Source organism: Pantherophis guttatus, chromosome 8 (genome assembly GCF_059756535.1).
Source record: "Pantherophis guttatus breed Tessera chromosome 8, ASM5975653v1, whole genome shotgun sequence".
NCBI lineage: Eukaryota > Metazoa > Chordata > Lepidosauria > Squamata > Colubridae > Pantherophis > Pantherophis guttatus.
This window is the reverse complement of record NC_142070.1, coordinates 65,056,352-65,083,996: the sequence shown is the minus strand read 5'-3', so window position 1 is coordinate 65,083,996 and position 27,645 is coordinate 65,056,352. Positions and strand designations below refer to the sequence as shown.

General features: G+C 39.3%; 1 long non-coding RNA gene across 1 annotated transcript; it reads right to left on the bottom strand.

The window, feature by feature from the left end:
• Positions 1–920: 920 nt before the first annotated feature.
• LOC117662164 (uncharacterized) lies at positions 921–27,250 on the bottom strand. The gene is made up of 3 exons (XR_004590302.3): positions 27,089–27,250; positions 2,683–2,749; positions 921–2,388 (listed from the first exon to the last, which is right to left on the bottom strand). It is a non-coding gene; the product is annotated as an uncharacterized LOC117662164 (long non-coding RNA).
• Positions 27,251–27,645: the final 395 nt, after the last annotated feature.

The window sequence follows — 27,645 nt, the reverse complement described above, 5'->3', positions numbered from 1 at the left end:
TCTTTTATACTATTCCCCCATTGCAAAGCACTTCTACTAGAATAAATGTGTTCCTGATCCATTTGTGAACAAATCACATGTTTCAGTCCAGTTATGGACTCTCCTGGACCAACAAGTATGGATAATTTCCTGATTTGTGCATGGAATGCTGACACATCCCTTATTCCTACAGTTAAGACGGCCCTATTTTCCTTGAGATGTTTTCAGGAAAGGTACGGTAGTTTAGCAATGAAATAAATAATTGAATTAATGTAATTTAGTTTAAGTCCAATCCACAGAAATACAATTTCTACCATCTCATACTGGTCAGACTAAGTATCAGGATCAGGTAAACTCTGACTAGGAAGGTTTATCAACTTTGCATAGCATCTGCTATGGAGAGATATCATTAGCAGTTGAGAAATCTGTTTACAAAAGCATGTGCTTTATCGATAGTTTTTAATAGTGGACCAGTTCTACATTTTCTATTTATTGAATATGCATGTTCTGCATATAAGGAGAATTTGTATAAGATGTTTTACAGGTGGCATTTACCCCGGCGAGAATAGCCAGAATGTTCAAGAATAAATCGGAGAAGTGTTGGAAGTGTCATCAGACTCTGGGTTCATATTACCATTTGTGGTGGACATGTGCAGAAGCTAAAAGATATTGGACTAAAATCCACACAAGGTTGGAAAAAATGACAAAGAAACACACTGATTTTAAACCAGAGATATTTTTATGGGGATTTTACCAGAAACATATAATAGAGAACTGAGATATTTAATTGTGAATGTTTTAATGGTGGCTAGAATTGTATTTGCTAAAAATTGGAAAGGAGAGAAGATACCTACTGATGAAGAAGTTATAAAGAAAATTTTGGAGTGTGCTGAAATGAGTAAATTGACATTTGAAATTAGAGAACAGGAAGACAAACAGTATTATTTGATATGGGATTTATTTTATCAATGGCTAGATAATAAAGCATGGAAATGAAATGAATGTAATAATAAAATGTATGAAGTGGGTTTTTATGGAAGATAAGCCACTGTTAAATGATTGGTAAATGAGAATAACAATACAAAGGGATATAATAAATTGTCAAATAAGAGTGTTTTGGATATGGGATTAAGCACAAAAGATCTGTAACTAATCAACACACTTTCTGTAATTGTAATGGATGATGGTTGTTTTATGTTTTGTTTAAAAATAAAAAAAAATTCAAAAGAAAAACATGCATGTCCTGAAAAGAACACTGTTACCCATAACTCAAAATTTCCCAAATATTGAATCATGTTTTCATTAGACAAATGAATGTGTTTGTTGGACAATTATCATCTTTATTAAGTAGGCTATGAAACTTCATGAAATTGATTTGGCAGAGATTCTAAATGTGAGCTATCTTTTCTAATTATGATCTGCAGCAAATTGGCACAGTATAATTCTTTGCCCTTATTCAAATCCCAGCTCTAAATAGGAATTATATTCATATGATATATGATGACTATAGATAGGAATGAGCCCAATGCAAATTGCTTTGGTTACAAAATGGTCTCATTTAAATAGAATATGTCTCTGTGAATGTAGAAATTTATGATGATTTTTAAAATAAGATTTGTCACAATTTTGCTATTGTCATCATGGACACCCATCACATAATGCACCTGCCAGTTAACTCCTTTGATACCAAAGGAAAAATAATTGGAGATTTACTAATTTTCTGTAGAATTCCTATGATTGTTAGCCTCATATAACATTATGCTATAAGTCAGGCAAGCAAACATGAATTGAATGCTGTCAGTACAGATTATGGAAATGTAAGTGAAAAGGGTAGAAGTTTGACATTTCCATTGGTCTTATTTCTTATTGCTTATTCATTCCCTGAAGAATACTTTTTCTTTTTCTTTTTTAATCAGAAAATATTCCCTATATCCCATAGCTTATGGTTTCTCTGAATGGAAGAAACACTAAAGTGTCTAACAATGAGTCCCATCTTGGCAATGTTACTTCTGTTTGCATTGTATTAGGTCTTCTGATTATGAAATGAACTGTTTTTGAATAAGTCATATTTAAAAATCACCCTTAGCAAAATTTCCCCAGAGCTTGACTCACAATACAAACCGTCTGCTCCAAATATTGCAAATGGGCTAAAGCCATATGGTTTGTTATGTGCCTTTGTTAGTAAAACATGGTTGATGGCATACCATGTAGATATCAGTTAAGTAGTTATTTAATTTAAGCATAGAGATAGACAAGAAAGATGTATAGAGTTTTTGATGCTAGAAAGAGCAGAGTCAGAGTATTTCTTCTGCAAAGAGGTTATATTCAAGATTTGAAAATGGTCCAAAATGTTGCCTTTGAGGAGAGTTCATGAAGCTCTACAACCTACATTCTGGTCCACCAAAAATCCTGGAAAAGAAGAAAGGCACAAGTGTACCATTAGAACTCCTGAAAGAAGACTGCATGTTTGATTTCCTTATGCTGATAAAAACAGCCCAGAACATTTTGTACGTTATAGCATGGCATAGATATTAGTCTCTTGTCACTTCCCTATTGCTTTTACAATAGACTGCAATACAATACAATAAAGAGCCAGTATGGTCTAGTATTTAAGACACCAGGCTAGAAAGTTCAAGTCCCGCCTTAGCCATGAAAGCCAATTGGCTGAACTTGGATCACACAATCTTTCTCAGCCCAACTCACCTCACAGGGTTGTTTGGGAAAATAGGTGGAAGAAGATGTTTTGGATATGCTTGCCACTTTGAGTTATCTGTAAAAATAATAAAGGTGAGATATAAATAAATAAATCCATAACCTAAGTAGCTAACTAACTAAACTAATTAACTAATTATTAAGATATTAGTTAAACTAATATCTTCAGTACAGATCTATCTAGGTGCTTCTTTGTGTGTAAAATCTACACTATAAGAACAGAGTGCTGTATGCAGATCTTTAAGATTTCCTCACCAAAACTCAGAGAAATATTTTGTTTTGCTTTTCAAAAAACAAATTAAGTCTTATAACATGTATTGTATGCTAAAACTTATAGAAAGTTTAATATGCCAATGTTGAGTAAGAAACCCCCATTACTTAAGCAGCAGGCTCAACATTTCAGCTTCCTTTCCCCATCTTGTGAGGTTTTCATCACTGCCAGACTCCCTGCGTTCTTGGAATAAAGGAAGTTAACAGTTAACAGTAACAGAGTTGGAAGGGACCTTGGAAGTTATCTAGTCCAATCCCCTGCTCACACAAGATACTAGTTTGAATCTACTAGGGATTCGAACCACCAAACTTTCTGATCAACAAGCTCAGTGTCTTAGCCAGTGAGCCACCATATCTCCTGATTACAAGAAAGCTGCTCAAAATTGAAGAATGGCAGTGTGGAGAAGCATGCTTTCTCTGCCATCTTTATTAATATTATTAATATTGTCAACTCCTTTTAAGATGATCGTTTTTGCAGAGGAGACAACTCTACCTGTGAAAAGTCTATTTCAAAACCCTGGAAATTGAATACTTTAAAATAAAAACTGAAGAAGGTAACAAGTACATGAAGGATAAAGATGAATCAGTATATCCTGTATAGTCAGTATATTCACAAGGAGTGAATATTGTAATACTGGACTGACTTTTGATGGAGCTGACATCATTGAGACATCACCAAGGCAACATCCCTTCATTTAACTCATCATCTTCTCACATCATCTTTCACTTGAATCTTGATCCAGCCTTTTCTTTAAACATGAATAAGCTAATTTACTGCTGCCTCTGTAATTAGTGCTTCCAAAGTGCAAGGGATATTAATATATCTATATAACAAGTAGCAAAAAAACTGTCAAACTTCAAAGCAACCTGGCAAAAGCCAGGCGAACAACAAAATATTATAGAGGCTTTGCAAAAAGTATTTTGTTAGTCTGTGTGGGAAGCAAAATGCTGAACAGATAATCCTTTGGTATTATCAGAACCTCTCAGTTTTTTTTTTATGAGTAACAACTAGAAGCAGATGGACTTATATTCATAATGTTATAGTTCTAGAATTGATGTATCAAAGAAAGAGGGAATGGGCACCTGTTCAGGGCATTGTATGTGTTTGTTATGTGGGTAATAAATTAGGATTCACGACACTTGCATCCAATTACCATCAGAATTAGTTTCTCAGCACAGATTTGCCACTCACTAGTCTACAGCCTGGTTGATTTTACAGCAAGGTTAATTTGCAGCAGGGAAGGGATTAGTGAGCATAAACAGTATTTAGCACTTTTCTCCACATACATAACACAACAAATGAAATGCAGCAAATATTAGAGGGATAAGACTAATAAAATGCTTCACCTTTTACTTAGTGGCACTAAATAGGTGGAAGGAGGGAGGCAGAAAACCAAACTATATTCAGAAAAGTCCCTTTTAACGTAGATATGTGGATATATTCTCTATGTAAAATATTGTTTGCTTGATATAAATGCAAATGAGAGAGCCAGTTCTGGAATGAAACAGCAGCTGACAAGATTAGACAGGGTTCATGGTGGGAGAATTATGCAGAATGCTTACCAACTCCCAAATTCATATCCATCTGGTGTGCAAGAGAGATAACCCTTATGTTTGTGGATATTATTTTATGTAAATGAGCAATGCTGGATAGTAATTCAAGGAGACATTTGATTAACACATATTCTTGGAAACAAATTGTTCCATTATAATCTATGTTCTTAAATTTACAATATTTTAAGCTAATATTTAGGCATTTTTTAAAATTGCAGATAAATATGTAGACCTTTTCCACTTGAAGAGAAAACAATCTGATAGTTTTTATTCCCTTGCATCTTCCCTTTATGAAGAAAAAAAGGTACACAGGTCAGCAGATGCACAAACTGATTTGTTTTTTTAAAAAAAGAATGTGCATTTATTAAGGAGGCTCAGGGCAACACATATAACACAATTATTTATTTATTTATTTATTTATTTATTTATTTATTTATTTATTTATTTATTTATTTATTTATTTATTTATTTTTAAATTTGTATACCGCCCTTCTCCCTGAGGACTCAGGGCGGTGAACAGCCAAGTAAAAACATAAACTACAAACATTAAAATACAATTAAAAAGATATATATAAATTTGGCCCCATGATTAAAAACAATAACAGACAAATAAAAACATTTTAAAAAGTGTTAGGTCAGCCCGGCTTGCTGGAAAAAGAAGGTTTTAAGGGCACGGCGGAAGGCACCGAGGTCTTGGATTCTCCTTATCTCTGGGGGCAGCTGATTCCAGAGGGTAGGTGCCCCCACAGAGAAGGCCCTCCCCCTGGGGGTCACCAGCCTACATTGTTTGGCTGATGGCACCCCGAGGAGGCCCTCTCTGTGGGGGCGCACAGGTCGATGGGAGGCCGTCGGTAATAGCAGGCGGTCTCAAAGATAACTAGGTCCTATGCCATGGAGCGCTTTAAAGGTGATAACCAACACCTTGAAGTGCACCCGGAAGACCACTGGGAGCCAGTGCAGCTCACGCAGGAGAGGTATTGTATGGGAGTGCCATGCAGCTCCCGTAACTACCCGTGCGGCCGCATGGACCAGTTGGACCAGTTGGAGCCTCCTGGTGCTCTTCAAGGGAAGCCCCATGTAGAGAGCCTTGCAGTAGTCCAGGCGAGAGGTGATGAGGGCATGAGTGACTGTGCACAGGGAATCCCAATCAAGAAAGGGCCGCAACTGGCGAATCAGGCGAACCTGACAGAAGGTCCCCCTGGCTACAGCTGTCAGATGTTCCTCCAAAGACAGCTGCGTATCCAGGAGGACTCCCAGATTGCGCGCCTTCTCCGTGGGGGTCAAAGATTCGCCCCCGATTGTCAGTGATGGAGTCAACTGACTATATCGGGATGCCGGGAACCACAGCCACTCAGTCTTGGAAGGATTGAGCTTGAGACTGTTCCTCCCCATCCAGATCCGCACAGCCTCCAGGCACTGGGACATAACTTCAAGGGCATCGTTGGGGTGGCCTGGGGTGGAGATGTACATCTGGGTGTCATCAGCGTACTGATGGTACTTCACCCCAAAGCCACGGATGATCTCGCCCAGCGGCTTCACATAAATGTTGAACAGAAGGGGCGAGAGGACCGACCCCTGAGGCACTCCACATATAAGAGGCCTCGAGGTCGACCTTTGCCCCCTTGCCAACACGAACTGCGACCGGTCTGAGAGAAAGGAGGAGAACCACCGTAACACGGTGCCCCCCCATCCCCAACTCTTCCAACCGGTGCAGCATGATATCATGGTCGATGGTATCAAAAGCCGCTGAGAGGTCTAACAGGGCCAGAACAGAGGAGCAACCCCTGTCCCAAGCCCTCCAGAGATCATCTACCAACGCGACCAATGCCGTTTCCATGCTGTGCCCGGGCCTGAAACCCGACTGGAATGGATCTAGATAAGACGTTTCCTCCAGGTACTGTGAAAACTGTCGTGCGACCACACTCTCGACAACCTTCGCCACAAAGCGAAGGTTGGAGATGGGACGATAGTTGGCTAATACTGCCGGGTCCAGGGAAGGCTTCTTGAGGAGAGGCCTCACCACCGCTTCTTTCAAGGCCATGGGGAAGTAACCCTCACTCAACGAAGCGTTAATAATTCTCTGGAGCCAGCCTCATGTAACCTCCCGGGAAGCCAGTACTAACCAGGAGGGACACGGATCCAGTAAACATGTGGCCGCACTAAGTCTCCCCAGAATCCTGTCCACGTCATCAGGGGTCACAGAGTCAAACTCTTCCCAGGTAACGTTCTCAAGACTATTCCTCACCACCCTGCCCGAATCTACCCAGTCAGAGTCCAAATCCCCCCGGATCTGAGCAATTTTGTCATACAGATATTGTCCGAAATCCTTGGCCCTGCCTTCCAATTAAAACCCAACAATTAGAATTGTTGTTATTAGTTGCAAAGTCATGTCCAACCCATCACGACCCCATGGACAATGTTCTTCCAGGTCTTCCTGTCCTCTACCATCCTCTGGAGTTCATTTAAGCTCACGCCTACTGCTTCAGTGACTCCATCCAATCACCTTGTTCTCTGCCATCCCCTTCTTCTTTCGCTCTCAATCTTTCCCAGCATTAGGCTCTTCTCCAGCAAGTCCTTCCTTCTCATTAGGTGGCCAAAGTATTTGAGTTTTATCTTCAGGATCTGGCCTTCTAAAGAGCAGTCAGGGTTGATTTCCTCTAAAACTGACCAATTTGATCGCCTTGCAGTCCAAGGGACTCGCAGGAATCTTCTCCAGCACCATAGTTCAAAGGCCTCAATTCTTTGGTGCTCAGCCTTTCTTATGGTCCAACTTTCACAGCCATACAATTCAACTGGGAAACCCACTTATTAATATGAACAAAATATGCCAGATAGGAGAGATCCTATCTGGCATATTTTGTTCATATTACTAAGTGGATTTAAAGTAAAAAACATATTAATTGAGATGCAAAAATCCTGAAATACTTCTGTCATTCCTGGACACACAAATCTTTAAGGATAAGAATGGGACAAAATATACTTTAAAGAATAATAGTGTAGGATGTCTTCCCTCAAAGCCAAGCCCTGTGTTTGAAGTCTATACTCTATTATAAGCCTGTGAGGAAAAAATATACTTTAATATTTTCAATATAATGGGAAAGAAGCATGTAAGTTGGTACCACTGTGTGTCACCTTCCCCTGAAGCTGTTACTGACTTGTAACATTTTCATGTGACAAATACTTGAACAAAAAAATATTTTCCTTATTTTTAACAATATACATTTATAAAATTTAATTAGTTCACCAACTCATTTTAATTTGCTCCCAGAACATCATTCAAAAACAACAATTTTGAACAAGATAAACTGTGGGTACAAATTGTCTATAAAAGCAGTACATATTTTGCATTTATTCTATTTGGATGATTTAAAATTATTTGGAAGAACAAAGGATGAACTAGCTTTCTTACGTCAAAGCAAAAAAGAATTTAGTAAAGATATTGGAATGCAATTTAGCATTGATAAGCATGCAACCATAGTCATAAAGACAGGGAAAATTCTTGGAGATAACTGAATACATCTTAACAATGAAGATTTGATAAAGGCAATAGTACCAGAAGAAGGTTTCAAATATTTGGAAAATAAGAAATTTATTACACAGTCAAGTCAAGAAAATACTTCTACCAAATATATCAAAAATGTTTTGAAATGAAGTCAGGAAAGATGCGGAAATAAAAGGTTTGAGAACATGGAAAGAAGAGTACAAATTGCAAGCCTTCGCTGACGACGTGGTATTTATAATGGAGCAACCGGAAATAACAGGAACCAAACTTCTAGCGAAGATAGAGGAATATGGAAGAGTCGCAGGGCTTAAAATTAACAAACAAAAAACTAAAGTATTAACAAAGAATTTGACAAAGGTACAGGAGACAAAACTAGAAGACAAATTAGGAATACAAATTGTAAAGAGAATAAAGTATCTAGGAATCTGGCTTACTGCTAAAGCAATAACAATTAGAGAAGACAATTATAACAAATTAATGAAACAAATTAGAAAAGACCTGGAAACATGGAACAAATTACAACTGTCATTTCTAGGGAAAATTGCATCCATAAAAATGAATATACTGCCTAGATTACTCTACCTTTTTCAAGTAACCCCAATCTGGCCAGGAAAGAACTTTTTTAAGGACCTTAATAAAATAATAACAAAATTTATCTGGAATGGGAAAAGGGCCAGAATCAAAATAAAGTGTATGCAAGATATTCGGGAAAAAGGAGGTTTAGGCCTACCGGACTGGGAGTTATATTATAAAGCAGCGTCGCTAAACTGGATAAGGGACTGGATAGACCTTAAGAATAAAAGAATGCTATCACTAGAGGGCTTTGAATTACAACGCGGATGGCATGCCTTTTTGTGGGAGGGAAAGGACAAGCACCACGGATATTTCCAGCAACATATTATCAGAGAATCATTGTACAAATCATGGCAAGAGATTAGAAAACATTATACCAAGATTCCATGATGGCTATCGACAATGGAAGCACTAATATATCCCAATGCCATGGATATAGAGAAAATGAGGACTTATAAAGAACTACTGAACAGTGAAGGAGAATTACAAACAAGACAAGAATTACAAAATCAGGGTATAAACATTGATTGGTGGCCATACATGCAAATAGAATCAAGATACAAAACTGATCGGGCACAATTCGGATTCCAAAATGAACCAAATGAATTGGATAAAATATTACAAAGTACAGATGAGAAAATGATTACCAAAATTTATAAGTACCTACTAAAATACAAATTAGAAGAGGAGGTTGTTAAAGAGAATATGATAATATGGGCCAAAAATATAGGATATACTATTGAATTGGATAAGTGGGAGAATTTGTGGAAGATAAATTATAAGATGACATTGTCTATACCCTACAAGGAAAACCTTTACAAAATGTTCTACCGATGGCACCTCCCACCGGCGCGCCTAGCCAAGATGTTCCCAAATACATCTCTGATGTGCTGGAAATGTAAATCACAGAAAGGGACATATTATCATCTCTGGTGGCTATGCCGAAGGGCAAAACAATACTGGCAACAAATTAAAACAATGATTGAAGAAATCACGAAACAAAAACTGGAAATGAGGCCGGAAACCTTTTTATTGGGAATAATCACAGCACAATATACCAAAGAAATAAAATATCTGATCATCCATATCCTCACAGCAGCACGTATACTCTTTGCCCAACATTGGAAATCTGAACAGTTACCCACAGAAGACAAAATAATAGCTAAAATTACAGAATGTGCAGAATTGGATAAGCTAACAAAAGAAATACAAGAGAAAGATGATACTGATTACTATTTAGTATGGCAAAGATGGTACAGCTGGCTGGAGGCAAAAATAGGAATATAAAGATGATTTTCGACTATTCAATAGAAATGCATAGAAGTAAATAAGGAGTCAACTATATATGTACATATATAACCAAGTAAATAGGTGACTGTAGATATTGATACAAATAGAAATATGAAAAATAACCCACCGTTGTAGTATCTTCTAAGAGTCAGTCATTGGACTGAATTGATGTGTGTTCGTTTTGTATGTTGTTTCAATGTATTTATGTTGGTTTTGTTTTTTCTTTTTATTATTAATAAAAGTTATAAAAAAAAAAAGCAACATCACTTGGGTTATGATTGTTGATTTTTCTAATTAAAAACATGTGTACAACAGATGACAAAGAACAATTTGCTTTTGTTAAATTATTGCAATATATACTGAGGCAACTCACGATTTAACTGTAACTCTTTATTGCTTCACCATGTAACTGTAACTGTAATGGCTCAGCTAGAAAATGGCAGTTGACAGCTCTTATATATGAACAGCTCAACCGCTCCAGCCAATGGCTAACAAAGAATCTCCCGTGCGCATGACGTCATCGGTTTCATCCAATCACAACACTACAACTATAACTAAACCCTGCTAGACATAACACCCCTCCCCTCCTGGATCACGCAAGTGTAATCATTAAGGTACGCCGGGCGCCTGCGTGTTCGTCCGGACCGTCGTAGTTCAGGTTCGATAACAGGTGCAGCTGATTCCGGCATGGATGGAGAAGAGAACGGTACAATTGATGGAGTGTTCCCTGGAACAGACTTCCCAGCCTCGGACTCGACCTCAGGTAAGTTGAGCCACTGCTGGCTCCTCGCGGCGCCCCACGTTAAGTTTTCATTTGCTTGTGAACTTAGCATTGGACCTGGCACGGAACTTAGCGGTGTTGTAGGTGATGGACTCACGACCTCTGCCGGGTTTTTTTCTAACACACGTTTCCGTAACTGGTCCACATGTCTCCGCCAGGTTCTGCCATCAACGAGCAGGACCCTGTAAGAACAGGGACCCGTTACTTGTATAATCTGTGCCGGCAACCAACGGGTGTCGCCCCCATAGTTTCGTGCAAAAACCTGGTCCCCTTCTTTAAACACCCTAGGTGGCAAATAGCCTGTTGTAGGCCGATCTGAGTTGTATAAAGGATGCAGACGGTCAAGTGTTGTTCGTAAACGACAGCCCATCAGCATCTCAGCAGGACTTTGATTAGTGCTTGAACAAGATGTTGTGTGCTGGGAAAGCAAATATGTGGAAACCCTTTCTTGCCACCCCCGTGGTCCTAGTCTTGCCAGCGGTTCTTTAGTTGACCTCACAGCCCTTTCTGCCAAACCATTACTAGAGGGACAATAAGGGGCAATCTGGGCATGGCAGATTCCTAAACTGGCCAGGAACATTTGAAATGGGGCGGATGTCAGTTGTGGGCTATTATCGGACACCAGAACATCCGGAAGGCCATGTGTAGCAAATAATTTATTTAAAACACGTATGACGGCCTCTGATGTGATGGATGGCATTATTTCCACCTCGACCCACTTTGAATACGCGTCCACCACAATAAGTAACTGGCGGCCCATAAAGGGGCCAGCAAAATCCAGATGGACCCGCGACCATGGAGCCCTCGGGAATTCCCACTCCCTGGGAGGAACAGATAGTGCTGCTGGCCTCGACAGCTGACAAGTTTGGCATTTTGCTACCCAATCTGTTATATCCTGGTCGATCCCTGGCCACCACACATAACTTCGGCTAAGCTCCTTCGTCCTGATGATACCAGGGTGGGCTTCGTGCAAACACTCCAAAATAGAGTTACGCAATTTGGGGGGAATAACGGCCCTATGACCCCACAAAAGGCAACCCCGGAGGACAGAAAGTTCGTGTTGCCTGAGCCGGAACGGCTTGAACTGCTCAGCCACTTATCCCAATGGCCACCCCCTTGCCACCCAGTCGAGCACCTGCACTAACAAAGGGTCAACTGCCGAGTGGGCGGCAACGTCGGTTGCAGATAAGGGAATGGGCAGCTCCTCTACAAGGAGGACAGAAGAGGTTGGTGCAGGGTCCTCCACAGGCAAGGGCAACGGACAGCGGCTCAATGCATCAGCATGTGCGATCTCCTTACCTGGGCGGTATCTTAAGGTGTAATTATAAGCCACTAAAAACTCAGTCCAACGGGACATCCTGGGGGAAAGTATCAAAGGAGCCTGACGGTCCCCAGCTAAGAGCCCCAGAAGAGGCTTATGGTCAGTGACCAAATCAAAATGGCAGCCATAAATATAATCATGGAACTTCTTTACAGAAGCCACTGTGGCTAGGGCCTCCCTGTCTAATTGACTATACTTGCGTTCTGTGGAGGAAAGAGTATGGGAATAATAGGCAATAGGTGCTTCTATTCCATTTGGAAACCTATGGCTAAGGATGGCACCGATGCCAAAAGGGGATGCATCCGCTGTTATTACCAGAGGAAGGTGAGAACTATATTGTACCAGGACAGCAGAGGATGTTAGAAGGTCTTGGACAGCCCGGAAAGAACAGTTTTCAGCCTCGCCCCAGGACCATGGCGTATCTTTGTCCAATAAATGGTGAAGAGGGTCTGCCAAGGTGGCTTTATGGGGTAAAAATATGCTATAAAAATTGAGGAGCCCCAGAAATGCTTGCAGGTCAGCTTTGCACGTTGGAACGGCAGCATTTTTTATAGCTGCCACCTTTGAGGGAGTAGGGTGGATACCTGTGGCGTCAATTAAATACCCCAAAAATTCAACCTGTGGCACACCAATAAAACATTTAGATTTCTTCAATTTTAGGCCGGCCTTCCTGAAGCGTAGAAGGACGGCCCTAACACGGCCAACGAGCTCATCCCGTGAAGATGCGGAGATGAGCACGTCATCAAAATATGGGACTACCCCGGGAAGTCCTTGTAGGAGGCGCTCCATTAAATTTTGAAATAACCCCGGGGCTATGCTAATACCGAATTGAAGCCGTTTGCACTTAAAAGCTCCCCGGTGGGTTACAATCGTTTGGGCCTCAGCTGAGGCCTCATCCACCAGAAGCTGCTGATATGCTTGAGCTAGATCAAGCTTAGCAAAAATGGAGCCTGAACCCAGGGAGTGGAGCAAGTGTTGGACTACCGGAACAGGATAGGGGTTGGCTTGTAATGCCCAGTTCAACGTACTTTTAAAATCCGCGCAGATGCGGACCGACCCGTCCGGCTTGATAGGAATGACTATTGGGGTCTCCCACCAGGAATGGTCAGTGGGTTCTAAAACTCCCTGGGCAATCAACTTATCTAACTCGGCTTCTACTTTTGGACGGAAGGCCAAAGGTACTCTCTGGGGTTTGAGCCTAATAGGGGCAACGTTCGGGTCTAAGTTCAGTGAAATTGGGGAACCCACATATTTACCCAGAGCATCGTTGAACACATCTTTGAATTCGCTAGCCAACATATCGAAATCGCTCTCTGAGGTTGTTGAGTGGATGCCTGTGATGGCAAGGCCAAGGGATCCAAACCAATCTAAACCTAACAGACTGGGAAGGGAGCCATTCATTACGATTAAGGGGAGGCGGCCAGTGAAACTATCATATTCAACTAGGAAACGACCGTGCCCAATAATTGGAATCCGGTTTCCCTGATAATCTCTAAGTTTAACAGGGCTGGGGTGAAGCTGATTTTTCTGCAGGCTAGGCATCATTTCTTTGATGGTGGTCCAGGAGACAATAGATTTAGATGAGCCGGTGTCGACTTCCATCCTGCAAGGAACACCTTCGATCTTCACAGTCAGGAAAAGCTTGTTTGAACGTGTAGTGGAGTCACGGTGGGTCGTTATTTCAGTGACCTGCCGGCCGCGGAATATCGCAAAACAATCTTCACTGTTGACTGCAGCACCTTTTGGTTGAAACGTAGATTGCCTCTGGCGACCCGAGTGGCAGACAAGTGCGAGGTGGCCAAGTTTGCCGCAATGTCGACATGTCACTGAACGGAACCGGCAAGTTGCTCGGGGGTGCTGATCGCCGCAGCTGAGGCAGGAGGATGGAGGAGGTTTTTTTCCGGTTGGCCGCCCACCTTTTTCAGTAAACGTCTTAATACGACTGACCTCCAGCTCTTCTTCATCGTCTTCGGAAACAACCGCCTCACTATGGACAGCCGTGGCTTGATTAGCAGAGGAATGGCACTTACAGATGTCCACGGCGGATTTATCTGACATCTCCACCGCCTGGGCCTCTTCCATGGCCATTTGAAGATCTAGGGTTTTTTTCGCTAACAAACGCCTCTGTAAGTTTATGTCGTGTACCCCACAAACCAACTGTTCGACCAAAGCGTCATCTAAATCCTGAAACTCGCAGTCGAGGGCGGCTGTACGCAGACGGGCAACATAACGGTTGACAGGCTCCCCTTCCTCTTGCAGTATTTGCCTTAAATTAAACCTATGGGCTATACGAGATGGAGTTGGAGCGTAGTGAGCCCTCAATTTCTGCCTCAAAACTTCCCAGGAAGTAGTATGCACAGGCTGGGGAGCGAGTAACGCTTGGGCAGTAGCAAATACTTCAGGGCCACAAGCATTTAAAAAATGAGCCCTTTTCTTACTGCTTGAGAGGTCAGTAAAATCGTTGGCTTCTAAAAAACATTCAAACCGCTCTTCATATGCATCCCACGTCTCAGCGGCAGCGTTGTATGGGGCGAAAGTTGGAGGAGCCATTTCATGGATTGGTGGTTTGTGTATTGGGTGACTCACACTCTCTGAATGTTGATTCTGCTCTCAATTCGCCTCAGGAACATCCCATCCTTGTCGCCAGTGTTAAATTGTTGCAATATATACTGAGGCAACTCACGATTGTAACTGTAACTCTTTATTGCTTCACCATGTAACTGTAACTGTAACGGCTCAGCTAGAAAATGGCAGTTGACAGCTCTTATATATGAACAGCTCAACCGCTCCAGCCAATGGCTAACAAAGAATCTCCCGTGCGCATGACGTCATCGGTTTCATCCAATCACAACACTACAACTATAACTAAACCCTGCTAGACATAACAGCTTTAAAAGAAAGACTAGTGATAGCTCATGTAGTTCAATAAAAGACTAAATGTTTATTCACCGCTCATGAAATCTATTTTGATTTTTAAAAGTTTAGCAATGAAAATTCACAATCAAGTAAGGTTATAACAAGCTGCATGAATTTAAACTGACGCTTTGCACTGCAGAAAAGATTCCGCACATTTCTAGTTATTATTCCTAGTTAACATATACTATGATTTACCAGTCTTCTATTTTAGGCAATTAAATAAAATCTAATTGCCTTGAAATTAAATTCCTTAGACAATGCAATTAAAGTGACATCAATTGCTATTATTATCTACTTTGTAATTATTTTTTATTCATCTTGCTTCAGCTGTTCCTTTATGAACTTATTACTTGTAATAATTTGTAATAATTCTTTTGGCCCTCATTGAAAATGTTGTTTCCATTCATGTTTTCCCTTTCTCCTCCATCATCTCCATCATTCTCTATATTCCTTGTTACCATGCCTTGCTATTCTAAATGCCATTTCCTCTTTCTGTGTTGACACATCTGCTGTGATAATCATTCTTTCTACCAGGGAGACATCCATTTTTGGATCTGTAGAAATGAATAGCATATAAATAGGAACACATTAAAAAACAACAACAGACAAGACTAAAATGTGATATTTTTTTTCTTGATTGAAACATTTAGAATTATGTGGCTGAAAGGGCCATTTAGTTCATCAAATCCAATCCTCTGCTCAGTGCAGAAATCAGGGGTGAAATGCTCCTGGTTCGGACCGGATCAGCCAATCCGTTAGCGATGGAGGCGGGTAGTTTGGAGAACCGGTAGCAAAAATCCCTGGCCCCCCACCCATGCCCACCCAATCACCCAGTCGCCCACTTGCCTGCTTGGCCGCTTGCTGCTTCTTTCTGGCTTGCTCGCTTTTCAGGCCTTGCTTTGCCTGCTGTAATCCCTGCAATCAATTGCATCAGCTAGCAACTGAATTTGCCTTCCTGGTGCCTTCAATTGGGTAAGTAACTGGACGTTTTTTTTGGGGGGGGAGCTTTAAAAAAAATAGTTAATTGGATTTTTTTTAGGAGTTTTTTTTTTTTAGACATAGCAATTTAAAATTAAGGAAGTTTTAAATTTAGCTGCTTTTATCTAAAAATATAAATAAAATAAAATAATAAAATAAAATATTTGTACAGCTTTCTGAGATTTGGTGTATTTCTGTAGTGTGTCACTCTAACTACACAAACACACACAATCTCACAAAGCTGTATGTGGCATTTTGTGTGGAAAAAGTGTGAAAGTTGGTTTTTGAGTTTTTTGTGGCTGTGTGAAGTTCCTGCTTGTTGCACCGGCCATTTTGGGTCAAGCGCAGCTGCTTTTACATTGTGTGTGAGTCAGTTGTGTTGTGTTGTGTTGTGTGTGTGTGTAAAGTATGAAAGTTGATTTTTGATACCGCTTATTTTTTTGTCTACTTTGTTTATTATTTTTGTTATTATTATTGGCCACACCCACCAATTAAGCCACACCGACAGAACCGGTAGGGAAAATTTTTAGATTTCACCCTGGCAGAAATCCAGTTAAAACATCTATGAAATAATCTTTTTTCAATATTATAACATTGTTGGATTACAGATTTAGAACACAGTATTTGAAATACAGTGGCCAAGAGATATAGAATATACTTTTAGTATGAAAGAAAGAAAATTTGTATTGCTGAATATTGTTTGCACAAAGTAAAATTTAGAAAATAATATATAATATATAAAAATGAATAATAGAAGTATTCTGGATTATGATTTTGGTGCAAGAAGCAACCAGTCTTCTGGGACTATTCTGCAGGGATTTATTTATTTAGTTATTTATTTGTATTTGCACACATAAGAAGGTCTTGAATCAAGTTGGAAAAAGGAAGAGTTAAATCTTCCATACTTAAGTAACAAGCATTTCTTAGGATTTTTTAAAATTTTCCCACCGGGACATGGATAATTGATGTTAATTCATTGGTTGTGATAAGAATTGGCTAACCATCTTGTCATCCAAGCTGACCTCATGGCTAAAAGTGAATGACTGGCCCAAAGTCACATAGCCGGTTTTCTTTTTGTATTATTGTTACTCTTTGGATGTCATTCCTAGTACGCAGATTGGTGTAAGTTACACAAAGTGTAAGTAAACAAACAAATGATTATTTCTGAAATCAGAAGAATATTGCATATGGAAATGCATTCTTGTACATATTTACTGTTCAGAATATATATTTGCACATATAAATTTAAATTCTAAATTTATTTATATACAGTTCTGTCAATTTCCATTTATTGTCCTCTGAGATATGATATAATTGTACTTATAGTATATTTAGAAGATGTTTTTAATATTTTGCCATTCTTAATTCTCATTCTTCATCCTGCGAATTTGGGATAAATTATTAAATTTAATTTCTGTGAAGTAAGTTACAGTAACGAACAATCTAAAAGTTATGTTTCACTCAGGGTTTTATTTATTCCTGAATTGGATGGGTATTTCTATGTAGCTTTCTTACAACAAATTTATGGAAATATAGATTTCACTTTCTCAAAATTCTCTAGGGAAATTATTCAGTTCATTCTACACTGCTGTTCTATGATTCATTCACATAATAGCACAATAGAAGTAATGATGCATGAAATTCTTCAGATGCTAAAATAATGCCATATTAATTATTGTTATAGCAAATAATAAACAATCTGGATTCAAATGAATTATATGATTCCATAAAGATTTGAGATTACCTAATATACATCATGCCCTCCCAGTGTTAATCATACAGTAATTTAAATTCACTTGCAGATTACCAGAGGTCATGGTAAAAAATTATTATGCAAATAACTTGTGCACTATTTCTTGTTTTTTAAAAAAGGTATTTTACAGAAAACTTGCACAACTGATATAGACTTACATGAGCCCTGTTTATTTTTCTTCTTTAGTATATAGAAATGAGCAGATTTACCAGTGAAATTATTCTAATCACGGGTAGTTGCTTCTTATGAAAATGTAGACATAAACTTTATTCTGGCTCGATTTGTCATGTTTAAAAATGGAAGGATATCAATTATATTTTAATTTTTCACTTTTCCTAATTTCACTTTGATGCTTAATAAATATAAGCTTATTTTTAAGACTGCATTGAAGCAGATTTCTGGATCTTGTGGGTTGGACTGAGCACAATCAACATTTATTCTGTAGAAATAAATTATCTTGAATGTTATAAAGAAACATTTTAAACTAAATGGGCTAAAGAAACAATATGTACTACTAATCTTTAGGACAGCTAGGAATCATCAAAATCAGCTTTTGCTTATCATAACATATTCATTCTCTGAAAGTTCTGTCATTTTCACCATCGACAGCTGCCATCCATTTTATTTTGGTATTTGTGAATTGTTTGTAACTGAAAAATTGGCATGTAGATAGGAGAAAATAGCATTTTGTTGACTGACAATTGCATTTAACAGTGTTTTTGGAGAAGGATTAAATGATGCAATACATTTCTGGTCTGGTCAACCACATGGACTGGACCTGGCCATTTTGTTTTGTTTTGTATTTTAGGGGAAGAATATTGAGAATTTCTAATTTAAGTATGCCTAGGGCTTCTTTTAGTGACTAAAGGTTTATGGTTTCCTGCTCAAAGTGAAGGGAAACTGTGCTGCCAATTTTTTTATCGGTGATCAGATAAATCAATGCTTTCCAAACTTAATGGGATAAGAAGATCTTATGCTTTCCCATCCATATCTTAGCTCTTATAGGCATGGTTTTAACACTGCTTTTAATATTTTAATGTCACTTCATTTAATCTTTTAATTATTTTTACTTGTTTTTTATAATTTGTTAGCCAACCAGAGTCACCTTGTAAAGCATAGAAATTTAAAATAAAATAAAATAAAATAAAATAAAATAAAATAAAATACCTGGATAAATTATCCAAAAATGGGTAGCAGTGTTATTTCTTTCGGTAATGACACACAAACTCATTATTTATTTATTTTATTTTATTTTATTGAATTTCTATACCGTCCTACTCCCAAAGGACTCAGGGCGGTGCACAGCCATGAAATAAAATACATAGATATACAAAATTTAAAATCAAATAAAATGAATTAAATAAATTTGGCTGAATTAATACCCATAATTTAAGATACCCATATTTTAAAATACATTAAAAATTTAAAATTTACACTTAAAAGGGAGAAGATTTAGGCGAGGCCAGCTTGATGAAATAAAAGCGTCTTCAACTCGCGGCGGAAGGTGCGCAGATCCGGAATCCTCCGTATCTCTGGGGGGAGCTCATTCCAGATCGTCGGTGCCCCCACAGAGAAGGCTCTCCCCCTAGGGGCCGACAGCCGACATTGTTTGGCCGACGGCACCTGGAGGAGCCCCTCTCTGTGGGAGCGTACTGGTTGGTGGGAGGCTGTTGATGGTAGTAGGTGGTCCCGTAAGTAACCAGGTCCTAAGCCATGGAGCGCTTTAAAGGTGGTAACCAGAACCTTGAAGCGCACCCGGAAGACCACCGGGAGCCAGTGCAGCTCGCGCAGGAGAGGTGTTACATGGGAGCTCCATGTTGCTCCCATAACCACCCGCGCGGCCGCACTCTGTGCCAGTTGGAGCCTCCGGGTGCACCTCAAGGGGAGCCCCATGTAGAGAGCATTACAATATTCCAGACGAGAGGTGACAAGGGCATGAGTGACTGTGCGTAACGAGTCCCGATCTAGAAAGGGACGCAACTGGCGAATCAGGCGAACCTGATGAAAAATCCTCCCGGTCACAGCCGTCAAGTGCTCTTCTAAAGACAGCCGTGAGTCCAGGAGGACGCCCAAGTTACGAGCCCTTTCCGTGGGGGCCAATGATTCGCCCCCAATAGCCAGCGATGGCTCCAGCTGACTATATCGGGACGTTGGAAACCACAGCCACTCGGTCTTGGATGGGTTGAGCCTGAGCCCGTTTCTCCCCATCCAGATCCGTACGGCCTCCAGGCACTGGGACATCACTTCAAGGGCATCGTTGGGGTGGTCCGGGGTGGAGATGTACAGCTGGGTGTCGTCAGCATACAGATGGTACTTCACCCCGAAACCACGGATGATCTCGCCCAGCGGCTTTACATAAATGTTGAACAGAAGGGGCGAGAGAACCGATCCCTGTGGCACCCCACATATAAGGGGCCTCGGGGTCGATCTCTGCCCCCCTGTCAACACAGACTGCGACCGGTCAGAGAGAAAGGAGGAGAACCACCGTAAAACGGTGCCTCCCACCCCCAACCCTTCCAGCCGGTGCAGCATGATACCATGGTCGATGGTATCAAAAGCCGCTGAGAGGTCTAACAGGACCAGGACAGAGGAACAACCCCTGTCCCGAGCCCTCCAGAGATCATCAACCAACGCGACCAATGCCGTTTCCGTGCTGTACCCAGGCCTGAAGCCCGACTGGAACGGATCTAGATACGATGCTTCATCCAGGTACTGGGGTAGCTGTCGCGCAACCACACTCTCAACAACCTTCGCAACGAAGCAAAGGTTGGAGACTGGACGATAATTAGCCAATACTGCCGGGTCCAGGGAAGGCTTCTTGAGGAGAGGCCTTACCACCGCCTCTTTCAAGGCGGCGGGAAAGGCGCCCTCACCCAATGAAGCATTTATAATCCCCTGGAGCCAGCCTCGCGTCACCTCCCGGGAAGCCAGCACTAACCAGGAGGGACACGGGTCCAACAAATATGTGGTCGCGTTCAATCTACCCAGAATCCTGTCCACGTCATCTGGGGTCACAGGATCAAACTCATCCCAGATAACAGTCTCAAGACCTGTCTCCGTTACCCTCGCTGGATCTATCCCGTCAGAGTCCAGACCTGCCCGAATCTGAGTGATTTTGTCATACAGATACTGAACAAAATCCTCGGCTCTTCCCTCCAAGGGGTCCTCCCGCGCTTCCTGGTGGAGCAGGGAGCGGGTCACCCTAAACAGGGTGGCCGGGCGATTATCTGATGACACAATAAGAGCAGTAAAATGAGTACATTTTGCTGCTTTTATCGCCACTAGGTAACTCCTAATATAAGATCTTATTATCCATCACAATAGATATTTACATTAACATAAAGATTACTAAATATCTCCCCAAGTATTCCTATTAGGACAAAATTTAATGAAATTTCCAGTGGTAATTTATTGAAATGATATAAAGATTATTTAATAGGGTTTTTATAATACAAGTAGTCCTTGATTTAGGATTCTCATTGAGAAATGGAGTATTACTGGTCAGGCTTTCCAATAAAGTAATTAAGAAACAATTAATAAGCATCTCATGTTAAATACATCAAGTTTTTCATACTTCAATGTCTTGTTGACATCATGTTTGATTGATTGAATGATTAACAAAAATCTGTACTCCACAATACTCACTAAATTCTTTAAAATAGCAATAGCACTTAGACTTACATATCGCTTCACAGTGCTTTACAGCCCTCTCTTAGCGGTTTACAGAGTCAGCATATTTTCCCCAACAATCTGGGTCCTCATTTTACTGACCTGGGAAGGATGGAAGGCTGAGTCAACCTTGAGCCTGGTGAGATTCGATCTGCCAAACTGCTGGCAGCCAGTGAACAGCAGAAGTAGCCTGCAGTATTGCACTCTAACCACTGCGTCACCACGGCTCTTAAAATCAATTTCTTCTCCCCAAACCATATTCACAAATGTATGAATATTAAACCAAAATACAATGATGGTGATACCAGACCATATCAAAACTGTAAGTGGCCCCTTCAGAATTTTATACTAGCAGCAAAATAAATTTGTCAGCCAATCCTTTCCAAGCTATTTGAATTTTGAAGTTACTGCACCTCTATATATTGCTTGGCACTAATATATACTTGACCTATCCATCTTTTATGCAAAGCTGTTTACCATACTAAAGAATAATGGTTTTTGTTGACTGGAGGATGGGTGGAATACATACCCTGTTTCCCCCAAAATAAGACATCCCCTGATAATAAGCCCAATCAGGCTTTTGAGTGCATGGCAATAAGGCCAAGCGCTTATTTCAGGGTTCAATAAAATATAAGACAGGGTTTTATTTTCAGGGAAACACGGTATTAAACCGATTGTGGAAAAAGTACATAATAGGAAGGATGGCTATTTCATCAAACTTAATGAATTCTTTATGATTTGTATTTTCTTTTTACAAGAATTTGTTCTCCAAATAATGTGGCATAAGATATTATATCTATTTCTCCTGTACTCCCAACTTCTGCATTGTTTTTAAAATAAAATCATAGCAAGTATGGTTGTAATGTAAACTTCCAAGTTTTCAAGAAGAAAAAAGTGAGTTTTGGGAGCTATACAATGACTTGTCTCTTGGAAGCAGAATTCAGGATATAGAAAAAGCATAAGTAGCAAGCAGATCAAGTAAAGAGGAATGCAATGTAAACTTTTCACAATCAGACTGTCTCAAACAAATTCTTTTGTCTTAAAAACAGGTTATTGCCTGCTACAAAAACAATGATATAATAATATTTCAAAAGTGTTTTGTGAAGAAGAATATGTAATAACCTTCTGGTGGTGCTCAATACTACGTTTTCGATAAGATGGATGTATAAAAAGTCATGCTAGTGTAACGTTAAAAATGAAACAATACTGTACAATGGTCTTGTAGTCATTCTGCAGACAGATAATTCAGTGCATTCATTATATATAAAACGCTTTTCATTTATTTTCTGCATGTACAACGTCATGGTGAAGCCAGAAATCTTAAGGCAAATAAGCAGAGATTATGGATGCTTTGGAATGCCAGAACTTTCCAGAGAGTTGGTTAAAGTCTGTTCACAGAAGACCAAAAGGAACGGGAATGGAGTATGATTAAGCAGCTACCAATCAAAAGTGCTCCTCTTTGAAAGAGATTGGAAATTTAGAATCACGATAAATAGATAAGAGAGAGAGAGTGATAGGTAGGAAGAAAGTTATGAAGAGGGCAGGCCAGACGACAAAGAAGGACAAAGCACCACAACCCCTTGGTAATTTATTCATCATCAGTTTCTTTGTTCATGGTTTTTTCTATTGTTTTTAATTTTAAAAAAATCTTTTAATTGTCACAAAAGATTTCTCAAAGCCATATCTTCTTTTATATGGCTATGACATAAAATTCAGAAAGTTAATATGCTCCCTAATATCTCAGTAAATATGAACACGTTACATCTAGAATACAGTAAAGGAATTACACAGGTAATTCACTAAATGCTTTGTTGCCAATCATTGCACAATTACATTAATAGCACTAAAGGGCCAGTACTATTTAGCTAACTTATAAACAGGTATGTACAACACAAGATGTGGATTGTCTGTTCCTTTTATGTATCTATGAAAGTAGTGGACAGCCTGCTCTTCATATTTAAATCTTAACATTACATTCATGGCAGGCTTGTTTCCCCTCAATATATATTTCTCAATATATGTTGCTTCAATGCTGTACTCCTAATATACTCTGGTAAATGGATTTTGGATAGCCATCTGTGAGGATTATGGATATTGTAACTTCAACTCATCTGATGGAAATGATGAGAATTGTAGCCTAACACTGGCAGGATAGCAACCTGGGTAAGGGGGGGGGGAATGTGGGGGGAGGGGAGAAGTCCAATTCCTTGTTGTGGTATTTATTATTATAGTGTTAGCACGAACATTGTTTACACCCTTAGGATTCAAAAAGGGATCCATGGGAGAGATGTTATAGGAAGGGATATTTTCTCTAACCTAAGAAAAATTAATTAGGGGCTGACTTGCACAATCCATAGTCTTTAACCTTATTTTTCTACTTCTAGGTACTGATACATTTCACAATACAGTTTCAATGCAATGCAATGCAATAAAGTTTTCTTTTTATAAGCCCAAAAAGTTTACTGTATTAAACATAGAAACAAAGAAAACAGATGTCATATAAAGTGATATTTCTTCTTTCTCCCTCCGTAATGCTTTTCCTCATTCTACAGATAATGATGATTGTGTGTGTAAGAGACACAGAGACAGAGACACAGAGACACAGACACACCCACACCCAGAGAGAGAGAGAGAGAGAGAGAGAGAGAGAGAGAGAGAGAGAGAGAGAGAGAGAGAGAGAAATTTTGCTGTCAACAAGCTGCCACATGGGTATTTATTTATTCACATATTAAAACCCTGGAAGTTTCCACAGACCACATAGTAAACCAGTAAGCTTCAGACTGTGTAGAATAGAGGAGGAGAATTTTTAGGCTCCCAGGAATGATGTTAATATTCTATATACTGTAGATATCACTGGTTGGTTCATTTCCTGTCTTTTTAGCAACACTTCTGATTAATGGCATCTTGTCACATACATGTTGCATAGAGATTTTATGTGAGAACTGAAAATTACATTGGAAGAAATCAAGGGTGATGAGAGAAGATGCTTTAATAAATCAGCTTTTTTCATTTTTTTCATCTGCTCCCCTTTAGATACATAAAGTTAATTTGTCAAAGAGTCTAATCAATGTTTTACTATTCTGAAAAAGTCAATGAGGAGCAACAAGCCCATCTTCTATGTGATCCATTCCTTCTGCTTGCTACAGCATATTCTTTTCGTTGTCATTCCACTCTACTGACATATACTACATATAGTTCTTTATAGTTGTTAAAACTATTTGGACTAAAAAAAGATTATAAAGTGTAGGTTCTTAAAATTAGCAAGTAACTTTGAATCACATATAATATCTGCATAGTGTTCTGGAAAAGAAATGTTCCAACCATCATTGTTTAAAAAGTACAGATATCAAAGAATCTTATGAGATAGCTGTATTAACCCCAGCAATTTATATTGTCAGAGTGTGCACAGTGTGATTATGTGAGACAACCCAGGAGCAAATACAGCATATAGAGGTTTGTAATAATAGATAGTGGTTTATCTTTACAAAAAATATACATACATGTAGTAGGCAAAGGTCAAACAATCAATCAGCAGCTACAGCACAGAAGCACACACAGAGAGAGATATATGCCCAAACAGGGCCTTTCTTATAATACAGTCTCTTAAAGTGGTAACAACCAAATAACTCTGCTGACTCATTACTACTATTGCATCACCATTACAGCATTACAGCAGCTGGTCAGTTGTTAAATCATCATTACCCTGACATATATATCTGCAACTCTCTATTTTCCTGACTTCTCTAGATATGCAAAAATTAAATTTAATACTCTGAAGGTTTATGTTCTATCACTGAGCTATAGCTGGGGAACAGTAAGGAGTACTTCTTCTGGGAAGGTTTTCTTTTCATCCAGGTTAGATTAAAAACTATGTTACTTCACATAACAACTGAAATATTGAAGCAAGACAGAAGTAAACAGTAAACTTTTCCTTAATTTATTCCATACGAAAACAAAGATTGTGGTTGTGAGAGATCTTCTATAGATAGAACTTTAATAGGACTAGTAGTGGTATTCACTACCGGTTTGGGAATGAGCATGCGCACCACCTCTGCGCATGCGCAGAGCGAATGTGATGACATCCGGGTGGGCGGGCGGAGCCTCCCACTGCCGCCCAAACCGGGTAGAACCGGTAGAATCCCACCACTGAATAGGACCCAGGAAAAAATATCCTTTGTCACCTTATACATTAAGTTTCTTCTAAATTCCTTCTCACCTAATTAGGCCCTCTTCTTACTCCTAATGTGTATTAGGGGAGCAATGGCTGTTCCCATTCTCTGGATCCACACTATCTAGCATTGCTGGCAACTGGTTTAAAGCTATAGTGGTTTTTTTCACTCTTGTTCTTTTTCTGCGGTGCAATAGCAGTGCAAAGAGAAGTTTGGGTTGATAGTTCATCTGGAAGATTGGATAAAATATTATGCCTTGTTTTGATCCTAATGGCATTTTCAGGAAATGTAAGTGGTTATAATATTTAAATCATAAATAATCACAAAACAATACTAATATCAGGAAAAAGTTTTACTTAAATCCTCAGTTGGAGATAGGGAGATTGTTCCAACACTAAGATGAACAAACTAACTTAGGTTGAATGAAATTAAGAAAAGGCCATCTAATTAGAAAAAAATATCAATTACATTTTGCAATTGAATATTTAAAGCACTATTGTTTTTTGTGTTCTAAATCTATTTGTAAGGCATATAAACAAATCTACAAATCTATTTGTAAGGCATATAAACATGTATAAATGAAGATGTGAATCTGACTAGCTATTCTGATATGCTTTGGAAGCAAAATGGTTGTTTTAAATATATGTAATTAATAACATATTACATAGTTACATACATAAATCATAGGTAGAAGTATATTAGAATACTGGTATCACTTGAAATGTATTTTACACAATTAATCCTAAATTTTATGGAAATGCAGTAAGCAAGAAATATATGAGTGAATCATGCAGGTATTTACAGAGGACATGAAGCATCAAATAACACTAAGGGAAACATATTTAAAGATCATTAATAAGCGCTGGGGGTATCATGGACTTGAGAAAATTAAACCTGCTGGCCAAGCACATATTCTTTTTTTAGGTAAAATACAGTCACTGTGTTACTATGGAAACCACTTGTTAGCCAATTATTTCTGGATTATAGTGACATTTTGAGAATGATCTTGTGATAAAGATCAAGTGATAAAGAGATGGATGCAGACTTTCTTCTCTCTTCCAGCAATAATGAAATTCAGCAGTATTTCTAACCAGATCAAAACCCTACAGAAATACAGAGAAAGACTCTGAAAACTGGATTTTAGAACTGTAACACTGCTGAGAGATTTCTCATAAATCTGATGGAAGCAATTGGAGTACAGATATTGCAACATGGGAATTAACTTATTGTGGCTTCTATCTAAACAGAAAAAAGTACATGGGAATTATCTTCTTGTGGACTTCTATCTAAGCAGGCAAAAAGTGCTGAAGTAATGCAACTTTTCACCTGTAAAAAGTGACATTAACAAACCTAGCTCCTCATAAACATAGCACACAGATAGCTAAAGCAGCTTAAAAACCCACTTGTCAAGTTACCCAACTGGTCACAGGGTGATGATGTTCCCCATAACTGTGTCCTGTCAGTTGGGCTTCTTCTGAATAGATGTTTAGCAATCTTTTTTTTAAAAAAGAAAAATCTGTGCATAAATGTAAATAGATGACAGGTTCCAGCTATAAAAGAAGGATGTAGGTTGAAGCAGAAGGAAGTGAATAATAATAAAAACAACAAGCGCTATCCCTACCTTCTACTGCAAGGCGATGACAGTGCTGACAATGAGTTCTGTTCTGTCCTCATAGCCTGCAGCACTTGGAAACAGCTTGTAAGCATGGAACAAGAATGGCAGTAGGCAGAATGGATCTGGCTTCTCAGAGTAAAAATAGCCAAAAGTATGGCCAAGCACACTCTGCCGGCAAAAACAGCAGAAGGCCTCTAATTAGAAAGTTATTTTAACAGTTCAGGGAAGGTGTTCTGCCTTTCCCCACACAGTTTGCAAAGCATCTCCTCTGATTGCTTCTCATAACCCTGCAAAATTATATTCACATCGAAGACTGATGCGAGTCATAAACATTTGGCACTGAACTTCTAATTTTAACATTTGAACTACCCAGGCCCTAAATTTCAACTATTAACATTACTAAAATTCAGAAGCTTGATCTAAATATTGTAACTGGTAACCACTGCAATGGAGGAAGGGAGCTGTAGGCTAGCTGGTGATTTAAGATATCCTACAGCCAGGGGTGGGCTGCTGGGGGTTTGCACGGGTTTGGGAGAACCTCTAGCTAAGATTCTGTGCAGTTT